This window comes from Mustela nivalis, assembly GCF_964662115.1.
Source record: "Mustela nivalis genome assembly, chromosome: 5".
In the NCBI taxonomy this organism is placed as follows: Eukaryota; Metazoa; Chordata; class Mammalia; order Carnivora; family Mustelidae; genus Mustela; species Mustela nivalis.
The window spans coordinates 122,664,216-122,687,032 of record NC_139024.1 but is presented as its reverse complement, the minus strand read 5'-3'; the positions used below and the strand labels follow the sequence as shown (position 1 = coordinate 122,687,032).

Genomic DNA, 22,817 nt, shown 5'->3' with positions numbered 1-22,817 from the left:
CCCAGCTGTGGAAACCCTGCGTGAATTATTTAACACTGACATTGCACCCTGCGAAGATGAATGGCATAAATCATGCCCATAATCACATTATAAAATTTTTATTTGCTTGGAATGACATTAAATGCAAATAGAAAACAGCAGCCATGCCCCTTCAGAAGACAGATGATGGAGGAAATGAGCTTTCTATTTTAGTACCTTTAACAAACACTTCCTCCCTGTTTTTGCCCAAAGGGTCCTATATCTTCATTTTGCATGGGGCTTGTAAATTATGTAGCCAGCCCTGGGGACAGCTGTGCAGTGTCTCAATGACCCAGTGCAGGGAATGGCAGGAGCCTCCCTCCTTGATACAGTAGTATTACACAAGCCCCTGAAGCTGAAACAGAACTTCAGGATAAAGTCTGTGGGGGAGGTCCTCAAATTTCTGAGTCATGGGCTGTCATAAACAAAATAACAGCCGGGTGGCTTAGGCAACATACAATTTATTTTCTCATGGTTCTGGGCGCTGGAAGTCCAAGATCAAGGTGGCAGTAGAGTTCGATTCTTCAAACGTCTCTCCTTGGCTTGCAGATAGCTGTGTTCTCCACTCTGTCTTCAAACGATTGTCCTTCAGTCTGTACTGTCTGTGTCCTAATCTCTTCTTCCTGTAAGCACACCAGTCCTGTTGGCTTGGTGCCCACCCCCAGTGAGCTCGTTTTCCCTTTATCACCTCTTTAAAAATCCTGTCTCTGAATACTGCCACATTCTGAGATGCTGGGTGTTAGGACATCAACGTAGGAATCTGGGGGCATCCAACTAAGCCCATAACAATAGTCAAAACTGGATCCGAAACTGAAATTTAGACACATTTTAAAATGCTAAAAGTGTATATATATAATTTTTGTGGTAGGCCTGAGATGGTTGGTAGGCTGAGATGTATTTGTAACCTTTGAGGGAAACATCCTTTGGAATGATCAAAGAGAGCTTCTATGTAATTCCATACATCCACAATTAAACCCCAGAGCTTTTTAATTTGGAATTTGGCTGTTTTGTGCTTGGTGGTAACCAAAACCAGCCTAGGGCTTTTCTTTTGTTTTGGCAGAAAAGTAGGAGGCAGAGGACTTGAGCATTTAGACATCTTGCTGCTCTTTGGTTTAATCATACTCTACTGAGTTGCCCGAAACTAATTAAGCTCTTGTCTCTGTAGAGGAGAGATGATGTTCATTACATGTCATTGGCCACAATGTTCCTTTTTTAAATTGTTGTTAACATTTGTGTTATTTTTCAGTATAAGAGACAAGCTTTATCTTAGTTTGGGCTGATGTAACAAGAGCACCATAAACTAGGTGCTTTAAAGACATACTTATTTCTCTCAGTTCTGGAAGCTGGGAAGTCTATGATCAAGACCCTGGAAGATTCCGTGTCTGTTCAAGTGCCCACTTCCTGGGTCACAGATGACCATCTTCTCCCTATAACCTCCAAGGTGGAGGAGGCGAGGAATCTCTGTGGGGTCTCTCTTATGGAGACACTAATCTCGCCCATGAGGACTCCACCCTCATGACCTAAACATCTCCCAAGGACCCCATCTCCTAGTTATGTCCCTTTGGACATTGAGTTTTCAACTTATGAATCCTGGAGGGATACACTGTCTACAGTGAGCTTCGTCAAACATCTTTTATGTTCAAGGCACTGTTTTTTGGCAAAATTAATCATTTCCTACACATCCTTTGAAGCAAGAGTATTTCTGCACTTTGCCTTCCTTTAGAACCTTTCTCTAGAGAGGATCCTAAAAAGTTCAGAAAAGATGCAGAAGAAACCTGCTGGTTAGCTCGTTTTTCACAGTAGAGCAGAATTCATTTTGAAGTAGGTTAATCTTAGAAATCCAGGCGAAGACACTTCGCTTGAAAATCATCTCAAATGATCAGTTAGTTTTGTTAGTATGAGTAATAGTAACTATAAGATCAATAGAACAACTTTTTGTTCTACTGTGGGCCTACTGTGTGCTGGGTACCTCGGAGCACCTGAGTCGAACCATCTCGTGATCCTTTCAACAGGGTCACACTGTCTTCTCCTCCACGTTATGGATGAGCCTTAAGTCTGGGCCAGAAATGACACAACTTTCCCAAAGCCATATTGCTACTGAGGGGCCAGCTGGGATCTATGCCCACTCTGGTGCCAGAGCCTGTGATTGCAAACGTGGGCTGCACTAGCTGTTCAGAACAAAGGACTGTTCATGGAGGTGACACAGCTAACCCGTGAGACCCACCACCCTTTTCCCTAAGTGTACCCTATGTATTGGTTTTTCAATAGATTCCATTTACAGATTGTACATGTCTCTCAATACAGAAGATATTTGCTCACATTTATGTGTAGAACATTCCTGAACCTGGTCCAGGTTGCGGATGAAACCGTCACTCTGACTGGCAAGGCATAACGAAGAAGAGTTTTCCTGTAAACAATATGTGGTCATGGAAGGAATCAGCACTGCAATTCATGGCTGATTCCAAAGGCTCTAAGAGGTGGTAGATGCACAGGCAAAGTGGTGACTTTTGCAGAGGAAGCAGGCTGGGGAGAGATAGCAAAACAGAAGTTTGAGAGGGCCCTAAAATCTCCTCCTGTGGGATTATTGGCCATTGAGCTTGAGAAAGGCTATGGTGAAAACTTGAAAGAGCATCAGATCAAACCCTTGGCCACTGGAGGTTGAAACTGACATGAGCAGCACTATCTCTATTCTTGACCCAAGGCCACAGGATGACAAGCTTTGCTTTTTCAATGTGGTCTCAAGTCTCTATACTGCCCTATAAAGAAAATAATACAAATAAATGCTGAGAGTGTAAAGTGTAAGCAGAGCTCCCCTTGGCCAATTCCTAAGTTTTGTCCACTCCGAAGTGAGTATCACTTTGGTGAGTGCATTGCAGGAAATGGCCTTAATGATCAATGGCAGACCTCCACTCCAGAGTGACATAAAAAGCAATCTGCACCTCCTTCCTGATTTGTCTGTAATGAAACTTGCTTTCCTCAGGTCCCAGCATTCGAGGCAGATAAATATGTTCCCTTTCGTTGGCTCTTACTCATACTTCAGCAAGATTTCCCATGTGCTTTCCTTAGCTGGCTGCGAAACTGGACCACAATTTATGGGATCTTAGGGGACAGGCGCGTAGAATTCCAGTGGGATCCCGGAACAGAACCTATTTGGAGATTAGAGACCATTGCGGTGCAAAGCTTTTCTTTGAGATCGAAAGGGGTGCATGTTATGCAAATATTAGCAAGTGTAAGTTCACACTGTCTATTGAAAATTTATAGACTCATTATGGTCAAGAAGGCTGGAAGATAAGTAGATTTTGGGAAAGATTCAGGTAAATTCAGGGAGGTGGCAAATTACCCCAGGGAAAGTAGAATGGGTAAAGAGTATGGCCCAAACTTTTTTTTTTTTTAATTTTTATTTATTTGACAGAACACAAGTAGGCAGAGAGGCAGGCAGAGAGAGAGGAGGAAGCAGGCTCCCTGCTGAGCAGAGAGCCCGATGCGGGACTCGATCCCAGGACCCTGAGATCATGACCTGAGCCGAAGGCAGCGGCTTAACCCACTGAGCCACCCAGGCGCCCTGGCCCAAACTTTTTAAAAAAATTTTATTCAGTTATTTGACACACAGAGAGCCAGAAAGCACAAGTGGGGGGAATGGCAGAGGGAGAAGGAGAAGCAGGCTCCCCGCTGAGCAGGGAGGCAAATGTGTGGGACTCGATCCCAGGACCCTGGGATCATGAACTGAGCTGAAGGCAGACACTTAACCAACTGAGCCACCCAGGCACCCCCTGGCTCCAACTTCCAAAGATGGTGTATGAGATACCTTTGGTGGGAAGGAATGAAGATCAGCAACTGTCCTTGATTCTGCTTCTCAGGAAGGCATTGTGATGTGGTGCCCAGGACTTTGGAGACAGACACATGCTTGGTGCCCTCCGGCTCTGCCGCAAAAGCAACACCTTCCAGAGGGCAGCTGCAGGCACCGGGTGGCGTCACACAGGGTCAGACCCGGGAGGCACTCAGCCACGTACCCATTCCACCATCCTGCTGGGTTTGGAAGAGCACTATCAAAGTCCCTGCTGCCGAAGGACCATCCAGAGTGACATGTCCCATGGGGCACGCCGGCATTCCTTTACCCCTTCAGGTTATTGGCAGCAAGGCTGGAAATTTTTTTAATTGTCTGGGAAAATGATAGCAAACAGCTCCAAAAAGGAGTTTCAGAATGCAGACTTCATACTATGTTTTGAGTACATTTCATTTGGCAGGTACTGACAGGGTGCTTAAGTGCCAGGTGCTGCTGCATTAGAAACAGACTTGAGAAGTTAACAGGAGGGGGCTCCAGCCCTCAATCAGCACAAAGTTGATCAATGGATGCATGTGACAGACAGAGCACTGTGACGGGGAGTACTAGGTGCTGTCATAAGAAGGGTATGCCTGGAGTTAAGGGAACACTCGGGGAGAGCTGTGGGAAATATGATGGATGCAGATGGCTCCAGGGGAAACCAGAGAACTGCTCAGATCCCTGCTTCTTAACAGCTCCAAGTGCCCGCCGCTTCAGAGTGGGGGCTGGGCGAGCAGGGAGCTGGGGTGGGCCCAGCGATGCCTAAGTTCTGACCTCAAGCCCCTGCGCTGTTTCACCTGTCCCTTTAGGAGTACAATGACATAGGATGTCACCAACGGAGGATCTACCCCTGCATCCTGGTACTGGGAAAGCACGCGAGGGCTGCGGAGCTGAAAGCAAGAGTTGGTAGTTCCAGTAATGTGTGCAGGGTTTTAAAAAACTATATACCGAAAAATATCCGGTCTTATTTGCATGTGTTTGTATCATGCACAATTTTTAACTGCAATCCTCCTTTTACCTTCTTCCCTGTTGTTAAGACTCTCCTCTCCTCACCGCTGCCTTTGTCCCTATAATACCTGTTGACAGCCTGGTGCTCATCCATGAGCTCATTCGCCTCTATCCACGCACGCATGAGGCTCTGTCACTGTTTAACAAATATGGGCTCATTTTATCTACCTCTTGATCTAGTGCTTCCCAGTTAATAATCCCTCCTGCATAACGTCCTTCTGTTTTTATCTTCATTTTTATAAAGAATGGCTGCTCACCTTTTATCAGGTGCCTTTATTTTTTTATCAAATGCATTTATTGCTATGGTCTTAAGAGTTTTTCACAGTTAATTTAGTGATGAGGTAAATCTTATTGATTTTCTGGTCTTGAGCTCCCTTTATTTTCCTGGAATGAATCCAAGTTGGTCTCAGGATATAGTCCTTTGATAGATGCCTGACTTCTGTTATTTGCTAACATTAGTTCAGTTTCTGTTAACTAATCTGTCCTAAGCCAGATTTGTTAATAGCTTCCCCGTTCCTCTTTCTCAGGTTTGGGTATTAAAATTGTGCTCAGCTTCATCAAGTGAATTGACTTATTATTGTTTAATTGCCTGTTGCCATTTAACAGTAGAATGACAGTTATCCAGCTGCAAACCTGTCTGATCTTGGAACTCATCTTCTGAATTTTCCATTCTTGAATCATTTGATTTTGTTTTCCTAGGAAATCATCGTTTCTTCTAGGTTATCAAATTGATTAGTATAAAGTGCCTTGCAGTTTAGTGATTCTTTTATATTATGCATTTGCTTTTATATCTCTGTTCCCAATCCTTATCTGTTTTGCAACTCTCTCCCTCTCTCTGTCCCCTCCTCCCTGAAACCCCCCTATCCCCATTCCCCTTCCCTCTCCCCACCTCCTCCCAAACCCCATCTTCCCCCTCTCTTATCCTTAATAGGGCATGTGAAGTTTTTTTATTATTATTATTTCATTAGTCTTTCATAGAAACAACTTTGAGTTTATTTGCCCCTGATATTTTTTATTAGTTTAAAAATTTATCTTTATTATAACTACTTCCTTTCTTTGGATTGAGCTGCCCTTTTCTTATGGGTTTAAATGAGTACTTTCTTTTATTTAAAAAAATGTTTGAAATTGAAGACATTTGACACTAAAGTCTCCTTAGAGTATAACTTCTGGTGTCTTTGTAAGTTTTGGTATGAAATAGTCTCCTTTCCATTGCTTTCAAGATTTTCTTCAGTCGTCTTATGATTTCTTCTTTGACTGAAGACTGTATTTCTTAACTTGTATGTAGTTTCAATTTTTTGTTACCAGGTTATCTAATTCTGATTCTACTGGATTGTGATCAAAGAACTGTTCTTTAAATCTTTAATTTGGAAGGCTTGTAAAGGTTTCCTTTGTTGCCTAGTATGCAATTAATCTTTACAAATATGGCTTTCCTTAGGTGTAAGAAAGAAATGTTTTCCGAGGGAAATAAGGATGTCTATTTTCTTTTTTTTTTTAAGATTTTATTTATTTATTTGACAGACAGAGATCACAAGTAGGCAGAGAGGCAGGCAGAGAGTGAGAGGAGGAAGCAGGCTCCCCGCGGAGCAGAGAGACCGATGTGGGGCTCGATCCTAGGACCCTGGGATCATGACCTGAGCCGAAGGCAGAGGCTTTAACCCACTGAGCCACCCAGGCTCCCCAGGATGTCTATTTTCTGTGTGTCCTTGTTTTCCCCTCCTTCTAGTAGATACTCCCATTTGAAAAGCTAAAATTTTACCTTGTTATTGCATTTTTAGAGTCTTCGGGTATTATGTTGTTAGATGTATACCTGCTTATACCTTTTACATCTTCTTTCCAAACTCTGCCTTTAAAAATGTCCCTCTTCATCTTAGTACCTATAACTTTAGACCCAACTTGTCTGCGATGAATTTTGCCATTCCGGCTTTCTCTTTTGCATGGTATCTCCTCACCTGATACATTCTCAATCCCTTTTGCATTTTAAGTATGTTTCTTGAACAGCGTGGATCTGTAACCTCCTGATAGGCGCTTTAATAGAAAAAGTCAGTCTGTACACATTTAAATTAATGATAAACAGTCATAATTTTATTCCTCCCATCTTATTTTGTTTTTATTTTCCCCATTTTTGATGTTTTTAATCAAGTTCATTCTTTTTGTACTTGATAAATATAGAAGTTCTTTGCATTTTTCGATGACAGCTTAATTGAGATATAATTCACAGGCCATACCACTCACCATCTAATGTGGACAATTTAATGGCTTTCACTATATTTAACTATACTATACTGAACTACCTACACATTTTCATCATCCTCAAAAGACAACTTTAGCCATCACCACCAGTCTTAGGCAACTGCTAATCTACTTTCGGTCTCTGTAGATTTAGCTATTCTGGAAATTCCATATAAATCAAATTATGCAATATGTGGTATTCTGTGACTGACTTCTCTCAATCAGCAGAATGTTTTCAAGGCTCCTCTGTGTCGTGGCACATATCAAAATTCTATTCCTTTTCAAGGCTGAATAATATTCCACAGGCTGGATGGATCACATTTTATTTATCTCTTCATCAGTTGATGAACATCAGGGTTGTTCTCACCTTTTCGCTATTACGAATAAACCCTAAACCTTCATGCACAAGTTTTTGTGTGGGCATAGTTTTTTTCTTGGCTCTATACACAGGAGTGATATTGGTGTGTCATATGGCAACTCTGTGTTCTGCATTTTGAGGAGCTACTAAACCATTTCTAATGTGGCTGCGCCATTTTCCAAGCCCACCAGCAATTTCCAGGTTCCAGCTCTTCACATCCTTCCAACACCTGCTTTTGGGGTTTTTGATAGTAGCCATCCACGTGGGTGGGAGATGGTATCTCACCATGGTTTTGATTTGCATTTCCCGAATGATTAGTGATGTTGAGCATATTTTCACGTGCTTATTGTCCCATATATTTTATATATACCTTATATGTATCTTTAAATATATATTATATATTTCATATTTTATTTATATTTAAATACATATTTAAGAATGTAAATATTACATAAATATGTTTATATAAATATATGATCATGTAAAATATATTTATATATACATTTATATATTAATGTATACATTTGAATATTAGAGAAATGTATATTCAAGTTCTTTGCTCATTTTTTAAGAGATTTTATTTATTTATTTGAGAGAGATTTATTGAGAGAGATCACAAGCAGGCAGAGAGGCAGGCAGAGAGAGAGGAAGAAGCAGGCTCCCTGCTGAGCAGAAAGAACGGGGCTCGATCCCAGGACTCCGAGTTCAAGACCTGAGCGGAAGGCAGCAGCTTAACCCGCTGAGCCACCCAGGCGCCCCTCTTTGCTCATTTCTTAACTTGGTTGTCTTTTTATTTGAGTTGTAAGAATTCTTCACACAGTCTGAATGCATGTTCCTTATATATGACCTGCAAATATTTTCTCCCATTTAGTGGCTTGTCTTTTGACTTTGTCAATGGGGTCCTTGGAAGCACAAAACTGGGATATTTTGGTTGAGTCCCATTTATTTGTTTATTATTTTTTTTAAGTTGCTTGTACTTTGGTGTTTGGCCGAGGAGCCGTTGTTAGATTCAAGACCACTAACATTTACCTTTGTGTTTTCTTCTGAAAACTTTATCATTTTACTTTATTTTTATTTTTTAAAAGATTTTATTTATTTGAGAAAGAGACAATGAGAGAGAGCATGAGCGAGGAGAAGGTCAGAGGGAGAAGCAGACTCCCTGTGGAGCTTGGAGCCTGATGCAGGACTCAATCTGGAAACTCCGGGATCATGACCTGAGCAGAAGGCAGCCGTCCAACCAACTGAGCTACCCAGGCATCCCGAACTTTATCATTTTAATGCTTACATTTATGTCTTTGATGCATTTTGGGTTATTTTCTCTGTATGGTGTGAGGCAGGACTCCTGTTTCATTATTTGCATGTGGCTGCTTGGGAGTAAAATACTGTTCTTACCCCCTTTGAATTGTTTGGCACCCTTGTCAAACATTAGTTGACTGTAATTTATTTTCCTTTTTTTTTTTCCCATTGAGGCATTTCACGTGCCATGTATATTATATTTCTAGGAAAAAGGAATCCCAGGATTTTCCCTCCTGCCTGGATTCTTCCTTCTTCATGGTGCATGATGCCAGAAGAATTTTTCCATGCAGTGAAACCAAACTGAGGGGATGGAAATATTCTGCCACTTTTCTAGATCTTTCAGTTATACAAGTCTAGGGCTGGTCATGCCACACTTGTTTAACTTGCCCGTGAGGTACACAGCAGTTTTCCCAGCTCTGTGGTCATCGATAATTTCAAATTTGCCAATGTACTCATGCTTCGTCATCACAGTGAGGAAACGGGACGATGACTTTGGTGCAGGGCCTCCTAAGAACGTGGCCTTCGCCCCCCCCCTTTCAGCAGTGTTAATGTTCTTGAGGGCATCTGTGGGACATTTGTTCACACTGTTACTGCGGAACGGAAAGATGGCAGAAAAAGCTTTTTTCCCTTTTATTAATATTTGGTCTTGTTCTCCTTCCCTTTCTCATAACCGAATGCGTATTTCCCCTTCGTCATTTGAAAACTGCATACTGTTCTCCAGCTGTTTTCCCCAGACGAGACCTTGTGTATCAAGAATCCTTATTTCACAGTTATTATACACAATCTTAAAGATTTATGACTGTCCGCTTATTTTACACATGCATACACATGAAGCACTAAATACGGACTTTATCTGAATGGCTAAATGTTGGCCAAGACAGAAGCCAGTTGTAGTGGGAACTGATAGGATAAAGATATAGTCTGAAGTTTTTGTTCTTTAAAAAAAGCCTTCATGGGGCACCTGGGTGGCTCAGTGGGTTAAGCCGCTGCCTTCGGCTCAGGTCATGATCTCAGGGTCCTGGGATCAAGTACCATGTCGGGCTCTCTGCTCAGTGGGGAGCCTGCTTCCTCCTCTCTCTCTGCCTGCCACTCTGCCTACTTGTGATCTCTCTGTCAAATAAATAGGTAAAATCTTTAAAAAAAAAAAAAAAGCCTTCATGGGGCGCCTGGGTGGCTCAGTGGGCTAAAGCCTCTTGCCTTCAGCCCAGGTCATGATCCCAGGGTCCTGGGATCAAGTCCTGCATCGGATTCTCTGTTCAGTGGGGAGCCTGCTTCCCCCTCTCTGCCTGCCTCTCTGCCTACTTGTGATCTCTGTCTTTCAAATAAATAAAATCTTAAAAAAAAAAGGCCTCCATATTTTATTAAAAATTTTAGGTGTCCGAATTCAAAAGGTTAACAATATAGTACAATAATAATAATAATAATAATAATATATCATCTAATAATAAAATAATAATAATTTCTCCTGCATAGTCACTGCTGCACACTAGTAAAATGAGATGTTTCTTTTCTTTTCTTTTTTAAAGATTTTACTTATTTTATTTATTTGACAGACAGAGATCACAAGTAGGCAGAGAGGCAGGCAGAGAGAGAAGGAGGGAAGTGGGCTCCCTGCTGAGCAAAGAGCCCGACGTGGGGCTCGATCCCAGCCAAAGGCAGAAGCTTAAACCACCCAGGCGCCTCGAGATGTTTATTTTCATTTGGGATTATGGAGGGTCAAGGTGTTTTTGGCTCTCCTGCTGAAGTAGGGACTCAGTCAGTATGGTCTCCACCTTTTACCTTAAGAGTAGCTCTGGAAGATGAAGACGTCCCTCCATCTCCCAGACATGAGGGTTTGACCAGGACATGGGATGGTATAAGCTCATTGACATAGTCTCATGAACTAAGCCCTGGTTTATTGGTCACAGTCGTTCTCCAAGTATTTTCAGGAATAAACTTCAGGTGTTGCCCTTACTCTAATTTTTCTTTCTGAGATTTCTGACTGCAATCGCTACTTCCTGCAGTCACTCAAGAAGAAACGAGGCATGTGGCAGCGCAACAGTGTGTTTTTCTTTCAAGATGACAGAATCACTCTTGATTTCTGTACGCATCTCGGATTTTCATATACGAACATGGATTTTGGTGTCTACCCTGAGGAGATAATACATATGGTGTGAGCTACACATGTATTCTCATGACACGTCACCTGGGTTACCCAGAACTTTCTGGGCCCGGCAGAAAGGCAGAAACCCAGGTGAATTCCTCATTGTTCCAGCAGGCTGTCAGCCCTCAAAGGCCTTCTGGATGTGTTTGTGCATCGCAGTGTCTGCTGTGTAAGATACAGAAAGAGCACAGTAGTTCAGGGGGAAAATATTTAGGAACACATTTTCCAGGAGGAACCAGGATTCAGTTTGGGTGACTCTTGACCATTTTTCATCTTCTGACGACTGAAAGTGGTAGTTAATCTACAGTCATGGTTTTAACATGCATTTCGAATGTAATGTGAGTTTCCATCAACATAAAACTATAAGAACTGTCTTCCTAAAGGGCATTCATGTAAGGCCCGTTATTTTACAGCTTGATTAATGAAAACAAAATTTTTCTGTAATGCTTTCTTCCTACTCTGTATTAGTTTTCAGGACTGGATTGAAAGTGATTTATTGTGGATAGGGTTATAACTGCTCGTGGAATTATTTTCTGTTCCTGGGTTTTTAAAGGTGGAAGAGTTGACTTTCTGATTTTAATTCATCTACACTAGATGAAGAATTCACAAATAGGACTTTTTCTTGAAATAACCATAGCCTGGGGGCGCCTGGGTGGCTCAGGTCATGATCTCAGGGTCCTGGGATTGAGTCCCACATCGGGCTCCCTGCTCAGTGGGGAGCCTGCTTCACTCTTTGCCTCCCCCTCTGCTTATGCTTTCTCTAATAAGTAAATAAATAAATAACCTAAAAAAAAAGAAGTTGTATTTGACTGGAGCTTCATGTGGAGTGACAGATCAACAGAAAGACAAAGGAATAAGAGACAGGAAGCAATGAAGGAAAACACAGAGGCGCACAGTATAGACAGATGTTCCTCGGCTTATGACGGCCTCGGCTTCTAATAAACCCATTGTTCAGCTGGAAATCTCTTTAGTTGAAAATGCATGGAAAACACCTAAGCGACTGAACATCAGAGCTTAGCCCCGCCAAACTTAAATGTCTTGAGAACACTTACAGTATTGCACAGTTGGGCAAAATCCTCTAACACAAAGCCTATTTCACAATAAAGTGTCTGGTATCTCATGTAACTTACTGAACACTGCACTGAAAGCCAGAATAGGACGGTTCAAGTGTGTTGGTTGCTGACCCTCGTGATCACGTGGTTTGCCTGGGGGCTGTGCTCGCTGCCCCTGCCCAGCATTACAAAAGAGGACCCTACTGTAGATCGCCAGCCTGGGAAAAGATCCAAACTAAATGCATATCACTTCTGCACTATTATAAAAAGTCAAAAAACCATAAACTGAACGAAGGTGAAGTCAGGGATCTTCTGTACCAGGTGTGTTAGGGAAGGTCAAGTGCTCCTGTCTGGCCAGGAACCATAGTGGTATGGGGGAAAGTTCCACAGTAGAAAGTTCTACAGCGGAGAACCACTAGGACTCAAGCACCAACGGTCACAGGTTACGCCAGGAAGACTGGATGCTCTTCTGTGGGCGATGAGAAGCCACGAGCGACTCAGGAAGGCTGAAGAGCTCTGGGCAGGTGGGACAGCTGAGGGCTGCAATGAAGAGGGACAGGTGGAGCTGGGAGACCAGGTGGGGAGAGCCCGCTACCCTCGAACAAAAGGCAACAAAGGTCTGGACTGGGATGATGGAGATGGTGGAAGGTAATGGGATATTCATGAAACAGAACTGGAAAGCCATGGAAATGAAATAAGAGAGGGAGGGAAAACCGTTCATGACTTTAATTGCCATCAGTATAAAACGTGTTGAATTAAAATGAATTGGTATTTCTAGACCGATGATGACATCACAATAATGGAAGGAAACCAATTTTGATTTTGAGCCTGGTTAAGGAGACAGTATAGACAAGAGAAAAGCAGAGGCTCTGGAGTCACACAAATGTCACCGTTGAGATTCGTCCCCACTCTTCATTCCCTTCCCTGTAAACCCAGGCAAGTGACACCTGCCTCACAGCACTGGTAACAAATAGGGAAGAGCACACTTTCCCACGTTCCCGGGTCAGACAGGACAGCCAGGGATCAGCGGCACATGAGGAGGTGACAGGTGGTCACTAAACTGAGCTCAGGTGCATACACAGCATTTTATGTCACCTTGAGATGGCTCCTCTTGTGACCTCTCGAAGAAGGTGGCAGTGGTGAGGAACGAACTCCAGGAGCTTATTAGCATACATGATCTTCAGGCCGTCTGGATGAGACTCAACTATCTGCTCTACAATCACCTAGCAGAAGGAAGAGCGTTTTATTTTTATTTATTTATTTGTTTGTTTGTTTGTGTTTTTGTTTGTTTTTAAAGCACCTAAAAGAGAAGTATGAACTACACACTACAGAGAAAAGAATCGTGTAAACCTTAAAAATGCACTTCGTCCTTCCTCCTCCCCACTCAGTATGCTTTCTAAACAGGAGGTAAGTAACAATGGCATGAAAATCTAGGTCCCGGGATTTGGGAATACTGCTCCAACCCTGGGGGACACAGAGGCTGAGGGACAGAGACTGGCCTGAAGCTAAAACATCACACACACTCATCTGCTTCCCTTCTGAGCTTAAAAGCGAAATACTGTATCTGCAGACAACAGCTCTGTACCATCTTCACCCTGGCCTTATCCTCTACCGTCTCCAGAACAGGGAAAGGGCTGAGATGGAAAGTGATGGAAGAAAACACATCTTATTTTGCTTTAGTATTTAATTTTTTTTGGTGAGGCTGAGTTGAAGGAGGTGAATGACAAGCATACAAACTTAAAATACAAATGTGGCCACAGTTCATTTAATGACACGGAAACGTAAAGTACTTCCCTAATTTAGCATATTAGATTCAGTTCAATGAAAAGGGCATAAATTAAATAACTAAAATATTTTCATTTAGTGACAAAGAATAATGTGATCTTTTTCACCCCCACAGAGAGAGCTATGAACTATAATAGGATACATACAAAGAACTGACAGATCATTTACTTTTAGTAGTCTTAATGAAGCTGAGAAGATTACTGAAATTAATCCTTCAATTTCACTTCTATCACTGGGATACTGTCTCATTTTAAAACTGGAAGCCTTTCATCCTGAAGTCATGGTGGGTAGCTTTATACTTACCAGACAGAAAGAACACTCGCACTGGCAGGTGACTGGAAGAAAGCCCTCAAACGCTGAGACTGGCTTCATGACTTCTGTCAGCTTGAACTAGATGAAACCAACGCTCTCTAAGTTGGAAGCTGCTGATTGCTGGCGGCCTCACATGGTGCAGCCCATACTCCGGCCGCTCAGAGGCAGGATACACTGACTCCCTGTATTTAACTGTATCCTTAAAGGTCAAGAACACTGGGTAACCAAGTTCTGGACTTAAGGTACTACCGCGCTAACTCGCCCTTCAAAGCCCTTTATCTTTGAATATTCCCTCCCTCCCACCTTCCTAGCCTGGCAAACTCCCCCATGGTCTTCAAGACTTAGGCCACATCAATTCTGCGAAGACGCTTCCCCTCACAGACTTTCCCTGCGCACAGAGCTGTCTTCCAGCTCCTCCAGTGGGCATGGGCACCTTGGTGGGGTCATGCTTTTCGGCAACTTCATTAACGTATAACTTATGGAAATGGAAATTGACCTGAAAATGTTCTGATCTGTACCTTCTTCCTAGGCAAGTCCCTCACCCCTACTAAATTAAGATGATCCCTGAGTTATGGCATCACTGTAAGAGACCAGAGCGCATGCCTGATTCCTGCCATGCTGATGGGCACCAAGCGGGACCAACCTTTTCTTACAACCAGAAGAGCAGGAACTAAGAGCATCTTCAAGGAAGAGCCCTGAGCTCTCTCGCACCCAGTCAAGAAACGAAGCCAGATTAGATGCTCTGTGTTTGTGGAATGAGGTGCATGGGGGCACAAACCTCATCCATGTACGGTTTCACCAGTACTTGACCGACTAACGCCTCTGCATCCCGTGTCTTGTCAATTGTAGCGTAAGTCTGGAGGCAGTGCCGTATGATGTCCACATTGGAAGTCTGAAACTCTTCTAGCAGCAGGCCTCCCAGGGACTGCTGCAGCATGGCCGTAATGTGGGCTATACGCTGCAAGAACAGAGAGACCAGGAAAGAAGGTCCAGGCACCACAGTTTCTAAAAGCTCAAATATATGTGTATAATTTATATACATATGTGTTATATATATAAAGCGAGCCTCTAATTCTACCAGAATATATGTAAGATTAAAATCCCAACATTTCCTAGAGAATAACAATGAATCTCTTCTCCCAATGATTGCTTTCTTTCTTTTTTTTTTTAAGGTTTTTATTTATTTATTTGTCAAGAGAGAGCACAAGCACACAAGGAGACACAGGCAGAAAGAGAAGCAGGCTTCCTGCCAAGCAAGGAGCCCAAGGTGGGACTCGATCCCAGGACCCTGGGATCATGACCTAAGCCAGAGGCAGTGGCTTGACTGACTGAGCCACTGAGGCGTCTCCTCCCTATGATTTCTTTGAAAGTAAGTCAGCTTCATCAAAGTGAAGTTTAGACAATTACGGAATGACAAAAAGGTATTTGCCTCTTAAGCTACGGAGTAAATCTGACAAACGTGCATTTAAACCCAGTCAAGGGCTTTGGATAAATGAACTCTGACTACATTATATGATGTGTCAAGTTACATGAAATTCAGAATTAATTTTACTTGCATAGTTTGGAGACTACGCTTGTGTCTTTACACAAAATCTATCTAGTGTGACATAATGGAAGCAGGGTCCCAAGCAGGAGACACTGAAAAAAAAAAAAAATTCAAAGCTAGCTTCAAAATCCTGTAGAGTAGCAATTATCAGGGGCAATGCTAGGTCAAACCAAAATCATCCAGGAAATTCGCAAACAGCAAATTGAAAATCGAAACCAACACTTGCTGGTCTTACTTTGTCCAGAAGAGGCATGCCTTTGCTCTCAACAGCATGAAAGTGTAACTGGTTAAATTCTGTGGCAATTCTCTCCAAAATCTGTCTAGTCCAGAGAGGGCTAGTAGAGACAATTAGAGAAATGTAATTCCCAAAGTTAAAACCTGCCACCCCCACCGCCCCCCATGCCTTACAGCGCTCAGGCACCTGCACCTGAACGCCATCAATTTTCATGACAAACTGTCTGTGCAGCAGGCCCCAGTGCAAGGGGTGAGGAGCGGGGAGGTCGTAGAAGCCACCGACGCAGCCTGGCCCGGGCCACAGGGCCCAGGCAAGGGGATGGAGCTATTTTAGGTCAGTGTGGGTACAACTGCATGATTCCTCCACGTTCCTCGGGCTCTCCCATTCGTGCCCTTCTTCTCCCTTCTTCTCCAATTCTCTAACCCCCTCCTCTCTCTTGCCCTGTCCTACCGTTCATACCCGAAGCCCCCTCATCTTCTCTGCCTGCCTCATTCTCCCTCCCAAGTACCTCCCCAGTACCAACTACTGCTGTCTCCTCAATCAGCTAAAACTGACCGCCTAGCAGCAACCTGGGAAATCGCTCAGAGCAGTGGACTCCAAGTTTAAATTTACCCAATGGCAGAAAGAGCAAGCTCGGTGCTCCGGGAGCTGGTGAGAAATCACTCACAGTGCATCTGCCATCAAGTGGACTGGATACACTTCCCTCTTGCCCCCCACATTAGAAAGCACCAACCCCATTCAAAAGGAAGTCGAACAGTGAAAGAAAAAAAAAACCACAACAAAGGCCCCAAAGCCCCTGCTGGGCTCTATGAGGCATCCCACATCTGAGGATGGGCAGTCAGGTAGTGAGGAAACACACTGTAAGAAAACCCAAAATCTCTGGAGACCTGCCATGGTGTGCCCCGTCCCAGAGCATCAAAACTGGTGTGGAGGGAAGGCAAGTGCTTGGCACGCCTAATCCCAACCTCTACTGACTGATCCCATGCGCATTTCCTATTTATCCTTTTCTCGGCATTTCTGGGCCTGGCAGAGCATGATGGATTTACTGTGCGCTGACACTGCTCTGGCTTTCCTGACTCTAGAGCTCAGAGCTGCTCTTCTGGAGAAAAAAGTCCTCCAAGGTAATTCTGAGCAAGAAAGCGCACAATGTCTGTTTATCAAGGACAGTGTTGCAAAGGGACAGGATTGTAGACACAGAGCTCACTGAGGTGTTTCTATCCGAGGAGCACAGCAGCAACAGCAAAGACGGGAAGAACACTGGAGGGCCAGCTCTCCAGGGGCCGAACGTGGACATGGCTGGTGGGGCTGGAGGGGCTGCAGGCGCTGCCAAGGGCCGCAGTGAAGCAGAGCCGCTGGAGACACACGGGCTGCAGAAGGGCCGCGTGCAGACTGTCTGCTAAGTGTGGACGAACGAGGCAGAAGCACGAGTGCAACGGGCTAGAGACAGAAGCACAGTGGAGGCTGCTGACCACTTAGTTGAATGCCTTGATGTGAAAGGGGACAGAGACCTAGGACCAGAGAATCGCTTCCTTTGGGATGTGTCCGTTCTTAATCTCCATCATGAGACATGTGGAGCATATGGTCTCTCAAGTTCCTTCCAAATCTAAAACCTTAATTCCGAAAATTTAGAAACCTAACTCCGCCTGCAAGGGTAGGGACTATTAGCGTCACACAACAGAGCACTCAGGGCACCAGGCGACCTTGACGCAGGCAGCCCAGCTGGTATGTGTAGGACCAGCCCCGGCTACTCCCACTGCACCACTGTGCGTCTCACAGTGCTGACAGGACCTAACTACTCATTTTCTGAGTCACTCATCTACCCTGGCTGATTGAAAATTCACACCAGGAAGGGAACAAGACAATCACAGTATAACAAAGAGAGCCATCATCTTTTTCCTATTTCATAAGTTTTTTCTTTCCTGTTTGTAAATTTCAACTGGATATGTCCTATACTGTTTCATAATAATATAATGCTGGTGCAAAATACATCAATGGTAATACTTTGGGCATGTCTAGGAAAAAAAATGAGATGGAGAAAAACCAAGATGAATGGTAGGTATGCCTTAAAGATCAACAGGACTTTGCTAGTCCTCAGGGAAGGTGATTCCAAATATACTTTTACACTGCAAGCATAATGACGTGTTGGAACTGTGGTCTATAACCAAAGGGTTTATAGGAACGTGTTATAGATTTCACCATTTCATGCTCTCCACTCTCCTGGAGCTACATTCTAGCCACAAACCTGGATTTCCTTCTTGTTCAGAAATGAATTCTAACTAAGCCGTCCCCGCCTAATTAGATTGGATGTGAAGTATTAATTTATGTGCTACTTAGTTAAAAAAAAAAAATGCTTACCTGCTTGCTTCTAGTGCAGAGGTTTCTTTCGAACTTTGTGAATTTAAGATTTTTTCAATCTTTTCAACTGATCAAATAACTTGTATAAGCCTCAACACACACATCTATAAAAATAAAAATTAAGCAAACAAAAAACGTCACCATCTTTACTCTTAATCATCTTTATTTCCCATGCTAAATGCAGGAAAATATAAGACCAAAAGTTAACTTCAAATATATAGGGCATGCTATATTTTGAATATTTCTATGAAACACAGAATTCTCAAGAATGCAAATCTTAGTTCTAGAATAAGCATACTTCCATATTCTATTGCAAGTTTATAGAGAAAAAAAAAAAAACCCTAGACTTTGCTTTCTCATATTCTATACTCTTATTTCTTTTATTCCCCATCCTGAATCTTTCTATGGGCATTTCTTTCCTATTTTTTTAAAAAAGATTTGTTTATTTGAGAGAGAGAGAGACTGCATGTGCACGTGCAGGGGAGGGGCAGAGGGAGAGAGAGAATCTCGAGCAGACATCCTGCTGAGCACAGAGCTCAATGCGGGGCTCAATCTCATGATCCTGAGATCATGACCTGAGCCAAAATCAAGAGTCGGACGTTTAACCAACTGAGCCACCAGGCGCCCCTCCATTTGTTTTCTTATGGCCCTTTATTCATGTTTTAACTTTGGCTTCCGATTGTACTGGCCCTCTCAGTTTACATGTGCATATACCTATATGCCCAAGCACCAAATCATTAAAGACCTTTTACACTACAAATATTATTAAAGAGGTTGAGGGACATTATGAAAACTCTCATCCTTAAAGAACAAAAAAATACAAAGTCATCCATTCAATAAATAATAATAATAATGAACACCCCTGGGAGCTCGATATTCATTCCGACGGGGGGTGGGGGGGGGGGCACGAGAAAATAAAGCAAGAAATACACCCTGCTCTCACAAAGCTTACTGTTTTGTCTGGAAGCGCACGACAAGCTTTCTTTGGACAAAAGCTCTGAGGATATCCAGAAGCGAATTAAACAGAAGGTCCCTCAAACAGGCTTCTCCCCACTGAGATTTTAACAAATATGCTAATAATACACATAGAAAACATTGTACAGAGCAGCAGGCGAGAGTCAGAAGCCCAGACTCCCAATGCCCGCTGTGCCCCTACATCGTTATGATCATGAATGATATCGGGGACACTTGGAACTGGAGATAGCACTAAGGGGCACACTCCCGGGGTGAGCCCTCAGATGTACAGAGCCGTTGCCTGTCTCACACACCTGAAACTAAGCCAACACCGCATGCTAACTACTGGGAATTGAAAAAATTAAAGTGAACACCAGAACATAAAGAACACAGGATCAGAAAATAACAGCAAACCTACGGCAGAATCCTGAGTTTGCTTTGGAAAGCCCACTTCTCCCCTAGTCTCTAATATAGGCCTATTTTCTTTACAGGGCCGCTGACAATTTATACAGTCGTTAACTGTCAAGCGCTGCACCGACAACAGTTATCACTGTTTCTTGTTCTGGAAAAAGTGGGTGATCTTGAGATCGTGTGGGTACCTCTGAAATTCTGTCTTCTTATTTCAGGTAGATAACGTGACATAATGCATAAAATGCACATGCGTGAGAGCTTTGAAAAAAAGCTAAATTTAAAAAAAAAAAGAAAAAAAGCTGAATAGTGCTGACAAGTTCGCGGAGACAAGAGGAGAGGGCTTCAACTGGCATGCAGCATAAGAAATCTACTGGAGGGTACCTTTTTCTTCCTTATGTCCTCTTGTTTACACATTCGTTCATCTACTGCCTGAATTCCTTCACTGACTGATGACCTGAGACTCTTTAAAAGAACAATAAAGAAAATGTATTACAGACATTGTTTTGTCACATTATCAATTTCCTACATCTCATTCAATTCCACAGAAATTAATACCTGTGCACCAGTACTATGCAGATATTGACAAGAAAAAAAAAAAACATGATATACCAGACACAGTTACTGTTGAGGGGACTCATGACCTGGGGGCATAATGACACGAAGGCAGGGTCGCATGGCTAGAAGAAGAATGACATATACAGTGAAAGTTATGGGGATGAGGGGGCTTAGAATGGAGAACAGATAATATGAAGCAAAGTACAGGAGAGTCTGGAAATGCGACGGGGCTCGAATCGGACTCTGAAAGCCATGTGTACACAGCTGCCGAGGTGGGGAGGGGATGGGGAGCAGATGTAAGTGCACACACACTCAGGGGCAGGGTCAGACAGGCACACAGCCATGTGCACTGCAGGCTTCCTTCTGGAGAGAAGCAGAAATAGGAATGGAGGGCCAACTTGACTGAGATGAAGTCTTTAGATTCTGCATATTTTGGAGAACGAAAGAATGTCAAAGCACTGATGCATGATGATGAAATGTGGGTATGGAAATACCAGGAATCAAGAATGAAGAACAGAAGACCAGAAAAAGGCAGAGCACAGAGGTAGAGAAACATGTCCAGAAGCTAATGAATAAAGAGATAATTAGGAATTAGGGCCAAAACAAAGGTTAACAGAAACAACTAGAATGAAGTAGGCATATCACAAAAATTCCACAGGAAGGTGAATTAATTCACTCCATCAACATTATGAAACTCCTCCTGGACGTCAGTATTGTGGCAGCCTACAGGGATGCAATGAAGACAGATATAGTCGTATCTCTCAGTGGTCTGAGAATCTCACAGAACAGCTTCAGAGTTGGGACCAGAAAGGCAGGTCAGGCCTGTGGCTGAGCAGGACCAAAGTGGCCATAAAAACAGGCCATGGGTTGGGCGCCTGGGTGGCTCAGTGGGTTAATCCGCTGCCTTCGGCTCAGGTCATGATCTCAGGGTCCTGGGATTGAGTCCCGCATCGGGCTCTCTGCTCAGCAGGGAGCCTGCTTCCATCTCTCTCTCTCTCTCTGCCTGCCTCCCCACCTACTTGTGATCTCTCGCTATCAAATAAATAAATAAAATCTTTAAAAAAAAAAAAAACAGGCCATGGAAAAGGGAGGGGATACGGTGATGGCAGGGGGTGAGGCGGGACGGGAGCCTGTGTAAGTAGAGCAAATCTGCCTCCAGGAAGGGGGTTCAAGAGAAGAGTGTGAGGCCAAAGGAAGGCTAGGCTTGGGAAACAACACCACTATGAGGCCCCTGGAGGAAGAGGCACACCAAGGAGGCAGTGGGAGAGCCCCACAGCGGCTGGTGTGGAATCCAACAGCGGACCATGAAAATCCCTTCCATTCCAAGGAAAAGTATCTTTAACAAGATTTTGTAAAATTCAAATGAGACATAAACCATGGAAAGTATTGGCTACAACTCAAGGCACAACTCAAGATTTTTACCTGTTTCACGAACTCTTTCCTGCCTGCCCCTCCCCTAGGCTTCTCAGCACTGATATTTCCATTACTCCGCATTTTTCTTGGTTCTAACCATGTACTGTGTCTTCACTTAAATTATGTTCTCCTTATATTCTCTCTAGGATGCAGGCACTGTCTTAGGGGAGGGACGCAAGAGGCCACTCAAGCTAGAGGAGACACACAAGGAAGGATGGTGTCGTTTATGACAAGTTTACGACAGGGCATCAGAATGGACAGAGGCCGTAAGTCAGGGCACCAGACACAGACGGGGGGGGGGGGGCGGGAGGGGAGACAGGGCAGCACAGTTTTCTGTAAGAAGTGATGCCACAACTGCCCCTCCACTGTTCACCCAGGTGGAGTTCCTATTCCCAATGGCTTAGAGGTGGGGAGTCCCATTCCCACAACAGAGATTTTTCTGAGAGAACATGCAAATGTAACATTTATTAAGTATTACATTTTATTTATATTATCCTTCAGTTCCATTAGGGATTACACAGTTTTTGTAGATCAGCCCAGGAACCTAACCACACGTAGATTACGTGGGGTGGGGGGGGGGATATTTACAAGATTACAAACTGTTAAAATACAAGTCATTCGTAAGTTAGAAACCACTTATATATGACCAAAGTGGCATTAATAAGTTGAATTTGGAAATATGCTTCCTCTCCCCTGATATTTTAAGGTTGTCTACTCTGAGAATATGTCTTCTTCAAATCGAACATGTTTTTTTAGGTTTTTAGCATATGCAAAAACAAAATCATTTACAACTCTTCTGAAGGTGAATATTATAATCATGAACCGTTAAAATACAACCACCAGTACCACCAAACTAACAGATGAAAAGAATTCTTAGAGAAAAGCTGACGAGGACAACAGGCGTCACAGCAGACTGTTTTCATTAATTGGGGACTTACCAGAACTTCTCGTAACTGTCCCAAAGGCACAGAAAGTTGATTGAGGGCTTTGTCCATGCCAACCTAAAGGCAAAACCAGGTTGGCACAAACACATCACGATAAGGAGTAATAGTGACGTATCTATTTAACGATCAAAGCAGTACCAGATTTAACTTGTTTTTTTTGGCACAACCGTATTTTGCTACATAACTAGCTAAACAACAGAAGTGTTATTTGGCCATTAATGTTGCTCATAGAATATGAAAAAAATCTGTTGAAATACATGAAACTATAAAAATAAGGGAAGTCAGGAGAAACGAAAGTTACCTTAAGAACAATTTGCCTTTAGATGACATTTTAAATGAATGTGAAAAATTTTCACAGAAGGTGAACAGTTCTCTGTCTGTAA

General features: G+C 43.2%; 1 long non-coding RNA gene across 1 annotated transcript; it reads right to left on the bottom strand.

Moving 5' to 3' along the window:
• Positions 1-18,144: 18,144 nt before the first annotated feature.
• Positions 18,145-22,492, bottom strand: LOC309865933. The gene is made up of 3 exons (XR_014312329.1): positions 22,429-22,492; positions 19,904-19,984; positions 18,145-18,261 (listed from the first exon to the last, which is right to left on the bottom strand). It is a non-coding gene; the product is annotated as an uncharacterized lncRNA (long non-coding RNA).
• Positions 22,493-22,817: the final 325 nt, after the last annotated feature.